Source organism: Felis catus, chromosome F1, assembly GCF_018350175.1.
Source record: "Felis catus isolate Fca126 chromosome F1, F.catus_Fca126_mat1.0, whole genome shotgun sequence".
NCBI classification, from domain to species: domain Eukaryota; kingdom Metazoa; phylum Chordata; class Mammalia; order Carnivora; family Felidae; genus Felis; species Felis catus.
In genome coordinates this window covers 40,124,698-40,138,850 of record NC_058384.1, presented here as the reverse complement: position 1 = coordinate 40,138,850, position 14,153 = coordinate 40,124,698, and the positions used below count along the sequence as shown (strand labels likewise).

Here is a 14,153-nt window from a genome sequence, read left to right as displayed (position 1 = left end):
CCAGTGGATGGAAGTCATAGCCGTGACAGATTAATATAAGAAGAAATTCCGAAAGACCAAGCAGGCCAAATACAGAATAAGATGACTGCAATACACCCACTGTTGTTGGGAGTCGCCCACCAAAGAGGTGTCCAAGCTGGATGACCCCTGGTGGGGATGTTTTAGGGGGGCCTGAGATATCTGAGAAAGAAGAGAATAGGGCTACATGACAGTTTAAGGTTCCTTCCAAGTTTGCAAGTTTAACTCTACAGAAGTTGACATTTATTCTATTTACAAATGGATTTTAAAATCAGGGGAGGGATGTAAAGTGGGTCAGTATTATTGTCCAGATGGGGAGGGAATTGCGTCACTGAAAGCTGTGACCAGTCAAGGGTTCCGGGAGTAAATCAGCTCAACCGCTGCGTAGTTATAACCCTCACTGTGCATCAGAATCGCTGAGGGCGCTTTACAAAATGACAGATACCAGAGCTGCGATCCAAACCAAATGAAGCTGAATCTCTTGGGGTGGGCCCAGGAATCAGTGATTTTTAAAAGCTCCCTGGGTAAGGGGCACCTGGATGGCTCAGTCAGTTCAGTGTCTGACTCCTGATTTCGTCTCAGGTCATGATCTCATGGTTTGTGAGTTCGAGCCCCACATCGGGTTCTGTGTTGACAGTGCTGCTTGGGATTCTCTCTCTCTCTCTCTCTCTCTCTTTCTCTCTCTCTCTCTCTCTCAAAATAAAGAAATAAACTTAAATAAAAATAAATAAAAGCTCCCCAGGTGATTCTAACGTGCAGCCAAGATGGAGAACCACTGAACTGGAAGAAATGAAGCTCACGCAGAGGATGATCCTGCTGTCCTCTGAGCCTCGTGATGACCAGGAATCAGTTCATCTCTACACTTGACACAAATGTCTCTGACACGGGGGCAGTTGTTGAGGGACTGTTTGTAAGTCTAGAAGATCTGAATCAAAGTCCCCCAGGATGTTCTCATTGGAAGTCAGGGGAGGCCCTTTAACACTTCATTTAAAGTCTTGAAGTCCTGACTTTTCCAGTGATCACAAAGTCTTCACAAATTCATAGAGATAAAAGGTAGAATGGTGGTTGCCAGGAGCTGGGAGGAGGAGAGAATGGGGAGTTACTATTTACCAGGGTAGGAGTTTTTAGCTTGGGGGGATAAGAAACTTCTGGAGATCGATGGTGGTAGTGGTTACACAACAGTGTAACTTTGTACACTGAAAAGTAGTTAAAATGGTCAATTTTATGTTACATATATTTACCACAATAAAAAAAAAAAACTGTTTAATGTTTCAAGTAGAGCGACTGTTAGAAAAATATACTGAACATGCATTGACCCACCCAGCTGCAAACTGTTAGCACTTTGTCAAGTTTTCTTCAGTTTTTTTTTTTTTAAATAAAAGAAGTAAAACTTTGCAAATTAAAACACAAAAAAAGCTTTCAGAGGGATTTATCCCAGGAATGTAAGGGTAATTCAACATAAGAAAAACAATCACTGTAATGTACCAGAACACACGATTATCTCAATCGGTGCAGGAAAAAGAATCTGACAAAACCCAACAGCCTTTCATGACGAAAACACTTAGAAAACTGGGAATAGAAGGGAATTGCCTCAACACGATAAAGGGCATTTGTGAAAAAATCCCCAGCAAACATCACGCTCAATGGTGAAACACTGAGAGCTTTTTCTCTAAGATTAGCGACAAGACAAGGATGTCTGCTTTTACCATTGCTACTCAACATTGTATTCGAAGTTCTGGCCAGAGCAATTAGGGAAGAAAAAAAAAAAGGCATCCAAATTGGAAATGGAGAAGTAGAACTAAATATATAGTTGATGTGATCCTACATATAGAAAATCCCAAAGAATCCACACCCACAAAAAGCTACCGGAGCTAATAAAGAAATCCAGTAAAGTTTCAAGAGTACAAGATCAACACACAAAAATCAGCTGTGGTTCAATACACCACCAGTGAACGATCTGAAGAGGAAATTAAGAAAACAATCCCATTCAGGAAAGCTTTCGGAGCATCTAAGGACTGGACATTAAAAGAGTCTCCCAGTCCTTTGAAGTGGAAACATTTTGTTATTAATGGTCAGGGTGGAGGCACATGCATCAGCACCTTTAATTTTTCACGCATATTAGTGCATCTCATATTAAAATTAAGTAGAGCACAAAGGTTGACGGGGACGGTCGCATGGACTGCACGGGACGTGTGGAAGAAGCGGAACTACACGCACAGGCACTTCAGAAAGGCCCGAGTCTTGGCCATCCTGCCTCCCTTCACGTCTCAAGAGTCACAGGAAGTAAGGAAGTAAAATCCCAGGCTCCTCAGAGGAAATCAGGCCTGAGTCAGCCTTCCTGGGAGGTTGAGGGAACAGATTAGGCCCAGCAAACTGTTTACTGAGGAGGGTGTTTTTCACTTGAAAAGTTGGTGGGTTTTGGTTTTTTGGTTTTTTTTTTTTTTAAGTGGAAGAAGGAACTAGAAAGTATGTTTAATTATTGTTTTGTGACTAGGGGCCAGAAAGATGAAGGGTTTGCCAAGTATTGCCACATTCTTAGTTCTCCATGTTCCAGAGACTCTAAGAGCTGGTGGTTGGTTTCCATCACTGAGATAGGTCTCCTAACCTCTTGTTTCTGTTCCTCTCTCATGGACAGCTAACTAACATGTGCTGGGATCTGTGGATGGACATACTAGGCCGAGAAAAACCTTGAGTGCAAGGAGGTGATTTGCTGAAAGGTAATGAGCCCTAGCCTGGTGGCCAGAAGACCTGCCTGCTGTCTAGGCTGGCCTCTAAAGCACCCTAGCTGTGTGGCTTTGAGTCCACTGCCCTCTGGATCTTGTCCAGAAAAGGGGAGGAGGGCAGGGCAGGGGTTGGGAGGGGAAAAGATCCTTTTGACTTTGACATTCTAGTTTTTCTAAAGGCCAAACCCATTAAGAATTCAAAAGAACTGTAAAAGAAAAGGGAAGTGACATTGATAGAAAATAAAGATGGGAAGAGAGACAAACTGTAAAGAATGGACGAAAGATTTTTCTACTCCAGGCCCCTCTTTTCTACTTGACCAAAGCTGAGCGAAGCCAGAGGTTCACGTGGACTCAGGAGGGGAGCAGATTTGGCAAGGAAGGAAAAACAGCATTCCTGTTTTCAGTTTCCCAGGGCCAGGGCTCCCCAAGTAGACTCACAAAAGGCCCAAATGCTTAAAGCTTGCCCACCTGTGGGCAAATCAACCTTATTATGGACCGTGTTTTGAGAGGGAAAAAGTGGAGTGGAGGCAAATCAAACAACTCTCAAAAAATGAATAAAAGGGCACTGGATTTGGATGGGAGGCCCCTGGGTGTTCGTTAGATTTTTTTCCAAACGTATTATCTGGCAAACGTTTATAAAGTGCCTACTATGTGCTGGGTGCTCAGACAGGATATCTGGCTAGATAGCATTCATCGGGAGATAAGACATGTGCGCAAATCCCAAATGTCTAAAACACAAATGGAGGGGCACCTGGGTGGCTCGGTTGGTTGCGCGTCAGACTTGGGCTCAGGTCATGATCTCGCAGTTTGCGAGTTCGAGCCCCGAATCCAGCTCTGTGCTGACAGCTCAGAGCCTGAAGCCTGCTTCAGATTCTGTGCTTCCCTCTCTCTGCCCCTCCCTTGTTCACTCTCTGTCTCTCTCAGTCTCTCAAAAATGAATAAATGTTAAGAAAAACATTAAAAAAAAAAAAAAGTAAAACACAAAGTGAAACCTGCCACAACGGAGTTCAGATAAATTTCTGGAGTTCAGAGTAGGGGCTGCTCCCCCTTAACCTAGGAAGTTTAGGAAATAGACCCTAGAGGCTGAAGCACAGACCCAAAAGCCTTGTTTATTTTTCCAGGAGTAGCAATTATCCCCAGTTCCATTTTAAAGAAGTGAAAACCAAAACAGAAAGGCAAATTATTTGCTCTCTGACCATCCAGCCTGTTAGCAACACAGGATGATATAGAACTACAAACTGATAACTTCCCCCAGAAATTAACGGTGAAAGCATGCACCACTAAGATGCCATAAAGTTCTTTTTAGGGGAGGCCACCCATAGCCATAGTCTCCTTTCCCAGCTTAATTCCAAAGATACACCAACCAAAATTCAAAGCAGGATAAAAAAATTCATAAGCAGGCTGGAGTCACATGTATTTTGGGTCTGAAGGGAGCCAAGGTCTCTGAAGTGGCAGCTCCGCCTACTTGGGGAGGGGTTCTTTGTGTGAAGTCCAGCTGCCCCATTATAAGTGAGTTGTAGGGGACACCATGCATCCGGAACAAGGCAGATGAAAGATGAAAACCTAGGCAAGCCCTCTGCTTTTGCAGAAGGAACGTGGCCGCAGGCTTTTCAGCATTGAATTTGAACAAGCCAATGGTATCCCAATCATCGAAACAGGAAGCCAGATAAACAGCATGTTATCAAGGGGGGATCCGGGCGCTTCCCTTAAGCCGGCGCCAGCTGCGCCCTGTGGCTGTCCTAACAAAGTCCCATTGACTCACCAGCTGATTTTCCCGTGTTGGGCTCCGGGGGACAAGAAACCCCCTCTGCTGAGTGGACTTCACCCCTGCACACCGCCCCCACCACTCACCACTCACGCCCTCCCCTGATCCCGTCTCCCCTCTCTGCCCTCTGCAGACTTGGCTGATTCTTTATCCTAGGACCAGGTTATATTGGGTGAGGATAGAGGGACCACAAGAGCCCAAGCGCCCGAGAGCCCTCAGGTGAGCTCCTGGTGTTCACTCAACCTTCCTTTCTCCTCCCTCCCGTCTCCCCCAGGGAACACTTCCACTGGGCTGGCGCCAAAGAGGACAGCCTCCGGGAGTGTGGCCGGCCGACGCTTCGCAGCACAACTTGGGCACCCAGTGAACATTTTCTGGAACAGCCCGGCAAGGTCACCTGCTCCAGCTGCTCTGCTCGCTCCGCTGGGATGGGAGAAAACACGGGTACGGGTGTGTGTGTGTGTGTGGGTGTGTGTGTGTGTGTGTGTGTGTGTGTGTGTGTGTGTAATAACGTAGCACTTGGTGTCTTTGGTTATAGGATCTCAACACACTTTACACTGCAGGTATTTCACAGAAAGGGAAACTGAGGCTCCGAAAGGCTGACGCTGGTAGCCCCTAGTGAGTCAAGTCCTGGAGCAGACGCGCGGTCCCCCAGGGACGCCTCGGCACACACCCTCCCGGGAAGCCGCCAGCGCCTCCGTTGTTATTCCAGCGCCTCTCTCGAGCCCAGCCCGCAGCCTCCCCGGGGCACCAGGCTCACCTCCCCCCGGGGATCTGTCCCGGCCCGGCAAAGTGGGAAGCGGCGGCCGCCGCGCGCAGTCCGGTCCCCGCCCCCGCGACGACCCCGCGCGGGCCACTCACCGGCGCGCCTGCCCTCCCCGGCTCCAGCTCCGGGTCCCGGTCCGCGCCGCCGCCGCGCAGAGCCGCGCATCCCCAGCGCAGCGCGGGGCCGGGCGCGCTCTCCTCGCGATAAGAAAGTTTCTCCGGGGTCCCCGGGCCGCGTCCGGCCCTCGCTCGGGGGTCGGCGTCCGCCGCGCGCTCCAGCCGCGCGCTCACACTAGGGCCGCCGCCGGCCCCGGCCCCACAATGAGCGGGGAGGCGGCATCCTGAACAAAGTGCGTCCCCCGGGGCCGGGCTGCCGGGGGCGGAGCCTCGTGACCCGCTGCCCCAGGCACACGCCGGCTGCCTCCGACGCGGGCCCGGGGAGGGGGTGCCCGGCGACCGGGGGGGGGGGGGGGGAAGCAGGGCAGGCTGTGTTTCTGGTCGCCCTCGTCTTCCTCCCCCCGCACTGTGCCAGTTTAACCCGCAGAGGGGCGGAGGCATGGGTCCCTTCCAGACTTTGTCATTGGAAAGCTATTCCCGTAACCCTTTCCTGCCTTCGCCTTCCCGTCCCGCCTCCCCAGCCGCAGAAAGGCGGCTGCTTGGTAGCTAGGCTGGGGCCGCGAGCTGGCAGGGCAGGAAGCCTTCGCACAATTGAGCCTTTCCTTTGCCCGGGGACCCGCCACCCCTCCCCAGCAAGTCCTCGGGCTGCAGTTAGTTCGGTCGGTTCACTGAAAGGGGGCAGATGAATCCGCCAGCCTCCTCAACCCGCTTCTGACTCCGCCCACCCTTCCTTCCTCTCTACCCCTATCTGAGTTGGATCTCGGGTGCAGAGGGGAGGCCCCAGAAGTGCCCGGCAAATAGTAGGTGCTCAGTAAAATAACGTGACTTCTTCCCACGTTCTCTACTTTGCCGCTGCCCCTCCTCCTTCTAGGGCCCATGGAAGTGGGGGGAGGGGGCAGAAGACGACAGAGAAAATGACAAGACCCGAAGAGCGTTCTCGGCCAGAACCTCGGCAACCTCTCCGCAGTGCAAGGATTCCACCCCCCATCCCTCATACCCCCACCCCCACCCCCACCCTCACCCCCGCTTCCGGGCCTGAGGGCTTCCAGACTCTGCAGGAAGAGGGCGGAAGGAAATCAGGTGGCCTCTGCCTCTGGAGCAAGCTTTGAGCTCTGTGGGTGAAAGGGAGTAACTGTGGCCAAGGACCCAGCCGATTGGGATCAGAGATTTCACCAGCTCTAGCCATCATGAGGACTGATTGATTTCCGGGGTCTTGAGGGGCTGAAGGATAGAAAGCAGAAAGGTCAACTCCCTGGGAGGTCTCTGAAGTATCAACCAGTAGGAAGCTGAGCAGGGTCAGGATGAGAACCCTTGAGTTTTGCCTGGGGCCCTTTCCAGCCAAGCAGGCCGCAGTGCATGTGGACATAAGGGAGGATGAAGGCGCACTAGACAGTGAACTAGCAGTGACCTTGAAGTTCCCATCCGATCAGGGGGAAGGATTTTGACATGAAAGGAATGAATTGTCTTTTGCGGTGGGGAGGGGGCTGTCTCTGAGGGGCACCTGAGATGAGGGTGTCATGGCTAAAAGTATGGGCTCCTAAGGCAGACTGTCTGGGCTCAAATCCTGGATCTACTACTTACTAGCCGTGGGAATTTGAACGAATTCTTGAACCTCTGACCGCCCCGATTTCGTCGTCTGTAAATGGGATAGTAATTGTTACTATCTCATAAGATTGTTGGGAGGATTAAGTGCGATAAACACGGGTGGGCCGCTTAGAAGAGTGTGGGACACCACTCACCATGCATTATTGAGTCTGAGTCCTACAACCTTGCATCCATTTGACATTCAACGATGTGCTACCTGGAATTCTTCCTTTCTTTGCACAGTCCCCTCTGCCTGTAAAGGGGAGCCTGGTGCTTTAAGAAGCAGCACTGTCTTGGGGCGCCTGGGTGGCTCAGTCGGTTGAGCGGTTGAGCGTCTGACTTCAGCTCAGGTCACAATCTTGCGGTCTGTGAGTTCGAGCCCCGCGTCGGGCTCTGGGCTGACGGCTCAGAGCCTGGAGCCTGCTTCCTCTGAGCCTGCTTCCGATTCTGTGTCTCCCTCTCTCTCTGCCCCTCCCCCGTTCATGCTCTGTCTCTCTCTGTCTCAAAAATAAATAAATGTTAAAAAAAAATTAAAAAAAAAAAAAAGCAGCACTGTCTCTGGGGCGCCTGGGTCATGATCTCACTCCTAGGTTCGAGCCCTGTGTGGGGCTCTGTGCTAACAGCCCAGAGCCTGGAGCCTGCTTAGGATTCTGTGTCTCCCTCTCTCTCTCTCTCTCTGCCCTTTCTCTCTGCTCCTGGTCTATGTCTCTATCTCTCAAAAATTAATAAATGTTAAAAAAAATCATTTAAAAAAACAAGAAGCACTGTCCCTTCTTGAGGGCTCATAGGGTGGATTGGCTGAGCTCCTTGGCCCTCCTAGGCCCAGGGACCAAGATTACACAATAGTCATACAAACCAGTATCAGAGACTGAATTGCCCCTGACCCATCCTGAGGTGAGACACAGGGGCCCTCACCCACATGGGTAATGCTGGAATGATGCTGTTCCTTGGGCACTACCCAGAAAGATAAAGAGGGCCAAAGCCATGATTTGTAAGAGTTTAATTTCTTCCATTGGTGCATATGATTAATAGCTCCCCCCCCCCCCATTTGTGGATGGCTGATCCTACAAGTCCTCTCTGACCCTGCTCCAAATGTCCCATTCATAAACCTCCAGCAGATAAACATAATAGCATGTGGACAGGTTGGAAGGCAGAGAACAAACAGGCCAGTCTGGTTGGGGTGACGGGCAGTGGATATGAAGGCTCCTGGGAGAGAAGGTGGCCAGGACAGAGCAAGAGAGAAGCCAGAAGCAACTCTGGACAAAGCGCTGTTGGGGTGTAAGCAGAGTCCCCGCCCATCCCACAAGTGGCTTCTGCCAAGTGTCTACTCTGTGAGTGATTTTCCTCTGAACACAGTGATGACTCAGTTGCTCTGAATCAAGCAAATGGATTTTCCTTAAATATGAAAATCAATAAGAAGTAAAGGCAAGGGCCTGGTTGTGGGGAGTGGAGGGTGGAGACAACAACAGGGGTGCTGGGGAGTGAAAGGGTTGGTAATTGAAGAAGGTGCAGGCTCACTGCTGGGGACCCTTGCTCAGCAAGTGTTCCCCTTCCCCCCTACTGGCTCATGAAGAAAGTGGCCTCCAGGCCCTGCTGACCTTATTGAGACTTCTTAAAACCCAACAACTCCCTTTGCCCCCCGACTCCTTGCACAGCTTAGACTCAATCCTGCTTCAGGGCAGAAGATTGTTAACAAGAGGATTAATGTCAATGTGACAAATGGGTTTTAAAAAACCAGCCCAGGAGCCTGTTGTCACCCTTATGGAGTCTCAGACCTGGCTTGAGTTGAGATGAGGGCTTTGGGAGCCTCAGGAAGCACATAGCGAGTGACAGACATCTCCAGGTCCAGCCTGATTTCTTTGGGGGCTCTGCCTGTATTCCTGGCACACTGAGGTCTATGGACCAATGCTCATTTGTTTCACCACTAGGGTTATCTGATGGGGGACCTCGGGGATTTGAACAGAGTCAGAGCCCTCACGTTCCATGTGACCCACGGAGGAACTGCCTTTACCTCTGGGCTCTCTTGTTCAGGGTTTCCAGAGAAGTTGTAAGGCCCTTGGTGGGGATATGAAGACAGCACATTGCTTTATTTTCTTGGCCATTTAGTAAATGCCATTAGAGCTTCTGAGGTGGAGTCCGAGGGAGTCTCTGACTTCCTCCTCCTCAGCAGAGTGGAAAAACACTGGGCATGGTATCAGGAGACCTGAGTCCGCGCTTTGGTTCAGCGGCTTGCTGAAGGGCGTCACCTCCATGTGCTCATCACTAAAAAGGGGTGTTGACACCCAGGGGACAACAATCATCACCCACCAAGGCTTAGGTGAGTAGTCAGTGAGATAATGGAAGAGAAAGTGGCTATAAAATGCTGTGCAAATATAAGCAGAAGTGTGATAATCAGACGGAAAGCATCAGCCCACATCCCCAGCCCATCCTCTTCCCCACCCCAGTCACATGCCCTCTGGTTATGGGCTCAGGGCTTGAAAACTCATTTTTAAGTGGTAGAGAGCTGACTGTCCACTAATAACCCTTGCCCTTTCTAGCTTGATTCATTAACCCGTGAGGGGCTGCGTGACGGTGAGATGGGGTGGAGTGTGGACAAAGCAGTTGTCCCCGTCTGTGGCCACTCAGGCCTCATGACTGGCCTCAGGACCCCCTTTAAGAAGGGCGCGCTCTGTGTTGATTGTTTGAGCCGAGGAGGACCTGGGAGAAACAGTCTGTGGGAAAAGCTGGCACAGTAATGAATGTTTTACGAGACGGAGCGAGTCACTGCCTTATCGGGAAGATGCTGCTTCTCCCTTTCTTTGTTACCAGGAAGTGAGATGTACTGAAATTCATCACAGTGTTTTTCCAAAGATGGCTTTTCAAAAGAAGTGTCTCTTTAAGGGGCCAGGAGGACAGAGAAGGGGTTGGCAAGGAGAAGCAGTCCCCTTTAAGAAGGCTGGCTCTGGCCGTAGCAATCCTGGAGCCGGTAACAGTCCATACCTTCTGTAGCACTTGGCTGCAATTCCGAGCACTTCATATACATTAATCCATTTAATCCTCACAACAACCGCTTGAAATAGGCACGATTTTTGTTTGTATTTTATAGGTGAAGCAAGTGAGGTCAATATCGTGCGTGGGTCTTACAGCTCGTAAGTGCCAGAGCCATGGTCTGAACTGGCAGCCGGGCTCCTGAGTCCATGGTTTCAAGTGCTCCGTATCTGCAGAGAAAGGGAGTCTCTGGGTGGTAGTGTGGGGTAGCAGCGAAGGGCTCCATCATTTACTAGCCTCAGTACATTTCCTCCTCTCTTCCTTCCTTCCTTCCTTCCTTCCTTCCTTCCTTCCTTCCTTCCTTTCTAACAGCTTTTTTGAGGTATAATGATTGTGAGGTTCACCCATTGTAAGTGTACAATTCTATGATTTCTAGTAAATTGATAGAGTTGTGCAGCCATCACTACAACCAAGTTCTAGAACGTTCCCATCACCCTCAAACTTTCCTCTTTCAGTATGTGTTTTTTTTCTTCGTTTTTTTTTTCCAGTATATGTTTTAATCTGAGTCCCAACTCCCTCATCTGTAAAAAGTAAAAAAAGTGCCTGCCTCATAGGCTTGTTATCAGCACTAAATGAGCTTGCAAACGGTGTATGGTAAATGCCCAAGCAATGTTGTTTACCATACAGTCTCTTAGAGTCATTTTTTTTTTTTCTTAGAGGCATTTAAATACAGACTTTCAGAACTGGGAGTGGTCTTAAACACTATCTAATCCCACCCTCTCCTTTAAGAGATAGAAAAGCTAAGGTGCCAACTTGTTAAGCAACTTGCCCATTGAGAACACACAGCCAATTTAGTGGCACGGCTGGCACTGAAACCGGTCTCTTGGTTGATAGTTCAGTGCTCTCTTATCTCTGGAGAGACTTTCTACCCAAGGCACAAGGATGTCATTGTCTGGCCCCCCTGCTGTTTTGTGGGTGCCCCCAGAACAATGCCAATTGGCAGACACACACCCTGGGGGTTTGCTTGTGTGAGAGCTGGAATGCCCAGCATGCTGGCCTTGGAACAGAGAATGCAGCTGGGGAAGGCTGGGTGCAGAATCGAGGGACAAGAGCCAATGTGGAGGCTGAGGCAGGAATGTCCATTTTCAAAACAGGGGATGCAATGACTCAACGCATCTAGGAGACAGCCAGTCTCTGTAGAGCCCATTTTTGTTTGTATTTTATAGGTGAAGCAAGTGAGGTCAATATTGTGCATGGGTCTTACAGCTCGTAAGTGCCTCAAGGCACCACCCATGCCTAGAGCCCATGGGTAGGCCAACCTCATGGGCATGTGACTTGTGCAGTTACACAGGACCCCAGGCTTAGAAGGACCCTTTGTTTGGTTTAATGCTTTCCTGTTGCAATGTTTAAATTTTCTTTCTTTCTTTCTTTCTTTCTTTCTTTCTTTCTTTCTTTCTTTCTTTCTTTCTTTCTTTCTTTATGTTTATTTATTTTGAGAGAGAGAGAGAGGGGGCACACGAGTGGGGGAGAAGCAGAAAGAGAGGGAGGGAGCAAGAGAGAATCCCAAGTAGCGCTCAAACCCACAAACCGAACCATGAGCTCATGACCTGAACCAAAATCAAGAGTCAGACGCTCAACTGACTGAGCCACCCAGGCGCCCCTCTCAATAATTTTTTTTAAATACAGGAGCCCACATTTTTATTTTGCATTGGACTCTGGAAATTATGTAACTGGTTTTATGCATTGGACAAGGAACAGAGCCTAAGCTAGACTCTTTTTATTTTTAAGTTTTATTTTTTATTTTTTTAAGGAAACTCTACCCCCAACATGTGGCTTGAACTCATGACCCTGAGATCAAGAGTGTCATGCTCTACGAAATGAGCCAGCCAGGCACACCCCAAGATAGATTCTTAAGGCCTCAGTAAAGAATGGTATGTCTTCACCCAGAACTTATATACAAACTATGTAAGGTATACAACATAGTCCTAGAATCTTCCTACTGAGTATTAAGAGAAACAGAAGTTGCAAAACAATTTGCATAATATGATCTACGTCAAGAGATGCCTCACAAAACTATATATTTCTATGCATACATAAGCCTGTATGCAAATACACTTTTTTTTGGTAAGTCTGGAAAGACACTCTAAACTGATGTCAATGGTTACTTCTGGGAGAGTCATCAGGGGAGTCATTAATTTTTTCTGTATGCTTGAATTGCTGTGGTTATTCTTACAAGGAACATGCATCCATGTATGACTTATACAATGACAAATAAAATGGTAAGGTATTGGGGCACCTGGATGGCTCACTCGGTTAAGCATCCGACTTCGACTCAGGTCATGATCTCGCTGTTTGTGAGTTCGAGCCCCGCGTCGGGCTCTGTGCTGACAACTCAGAGCCTGGGGCCTGTTTCGGATTCTGTGTCTCCCTCTCTCTCTGACCCTCCCCCGTTCATGCTCTGTCTCTCCCTGTCTCAAAAATAAATAAACGTTAAAAAAAGAAATGGTAAGGTATTCCTAATATATTCTGTGAACATTTTCTTCTATCAATAAATATTCTTTAAAAAAAATTTCTTTTAGTGTTTACTTATTTTTGAGAGATAGAGAGAGAGAGCACGTGCAAGCAGGGAAGGGGCAGAGAGAAAGAGAGACACAGAATCTGAAACAGGCTCCAGGCTCTGAGCCGTCAGCGCAGAGTCCGATGCGGGGCTTGAACTCACAACCCATGAGATCATGACCTGAGCCGAAGTCAGACAACCAACCAACTGAGCCACCCAGGCGCCCCGTGTCAATAAATCTTCTTAAAATACTAAGAAAAGAAGTGTCTTGAGAGGGGAAAAAACGGTGTGGAGTTGGACCACTGAAAAGTGGTAGATAGAGGCGAAAGGTTTTCAGGCCCATGATAGGGCTTGAGGGGGAGCAGGGCTAGACCAAGAGAAGGGAATTAGGTGTGAGAAGCCATTGACAAGAGCGTGGGAGCTGTGGCATCCACTTGGGTGGCAGTGGGGTGACTGGAGGTGATGGACGGCTGTGAGTTGTCAAACGAACCTGGCGATTGAGGTTGTAGAGGTGACTTTGGCTGCACTAAGCAGAAATGGAGGAGTTGGGGATAGGCAGGGATTCCCCTACACAGGGAAGAGGGATGAGGCCTGATGCAGGATTCCCCATGAACTGGGAGGTTTCAGGCAGTGTGTACAATGGACAGAGTACAAGCTTTGGAGTGAGGACTGCAATCGAGTGTCAGATTCACTGTATTCTCTGTGACCATAACCTTGGTTTCTTTCTATGAAACAGAAATGATCCTGACAATATATACCTGGCAGGGTTTGGGGTAGGATTTGATGAGGTGATGTAGGTAAAGCATCGGACCCAGTGCCTGACACAGACCCAGAGCCCCCAAATGTGCCCCTTTCCCTTTAATTGATTCTGTGGTTTGAGGAACTAAAATGGCAAGAGATCATCTGCATATATAAAGAGCCACTCTTTCAAGTCCGTCCCTCCCAGTTTTCTGGGAGAGCCGCTGCAGGCCAGGATCCTGAGCTCCAGCCTGCAAATGCCTGAGCTGAGCCAGCCTGGAAGGGAGAGGAGCTAGCTGCAAGCCAAGGCACTGGGCAGCAAGACAAAGGAGGAGGGCTCAGCGCTCTGACTCTCAAGCTGCTGGGACGAGCTGCGCTGACTTTGGGGCAACCTGGCAAGGGGTCCTACTCTGGGATCTCGAGAAAATTAGTGCTCTGTGAACGCTCACCCCAGTTTCCCCACGTTTCTCCCAGCCCTGGTCCTTTCTGCACATCCCCCTCAGCTCTGGGGAGTGTGGGAAGGAATGACTGACGGGCCCTGCTGGTGCAGCCCTCCCCCATCTGTACAGATGTGCCCAGCAGCAGCTGTACCATGCAGGCTACACCTGTTGCCTAGATCAGCTGCTGTAACTCTACTCCTGGGATAGCAGGCCAGGTGCCCAGGCTTTGCAGACGTCCTCCTTTTGGCAGGTGGAAAGGGATGGCTTCTGCCTGTCACAACAGCTCATGGAGGCTGCCTGGAAGGTGCTGGGTCCCTGAGAATCTCAGCTACAGACTGGAACCCCTTCCAGCCCAGAGTTCTGTATACCTGTCCCATAGGCCCCCGTTGGTTCTCTGGCTGCTCCCACCCCTACCACTTAGGGGTGGGGGAGACCAAGGAGCAAGGAGGGAGACAGACACCTCCAGTGGGATCCCTTTAGCT

At 49.6% G+C, this 14,153-nt stretch overlaps 1 protein-coding gene and 1 long non-coding RNA gene across 3 annotated transcripts in view; one reads left to right on the top strand and one right to left on the bottom strand.

Moving 5' to 3' along the window:
• Nucleotides 1-5,694, bottom strand: part of NAV1 (neuron navigator 1) — a 246,071-nt gene extending 240,377 nt beyond the window's left edge. The window contains exon 1 of the mRNA XM_023247662.2: nucleotides 5,365-5,694. The gene's annotated coding sequence lies outside the window, so the exon portion shown is untranslated. The remainder of the gene's footprint in view (nucleotides 1-5,364) is intronic.
• On the top strand, nucleotides 4,241-5,365 carry LOC111558366. 2 transcript variants are annotated; one of them, XR_002739167.2, is made up of 3 exons: nucleotides 4,241-4,378; nucleotides 4,781-4,947; nucleotides 5,067-5,365. It is a non-coding gene; the product is annotated as an uncharacterized LOC111558366 (long non-coding RNA). The 2 variants fall into 2 exon arrangements; XR_002739166.2 differs by having other exon boundaries at nucleotides 4,255-4,678.
• Nucleotides 5,695-14,153: the final 8,459 nt, after the last annotated feature.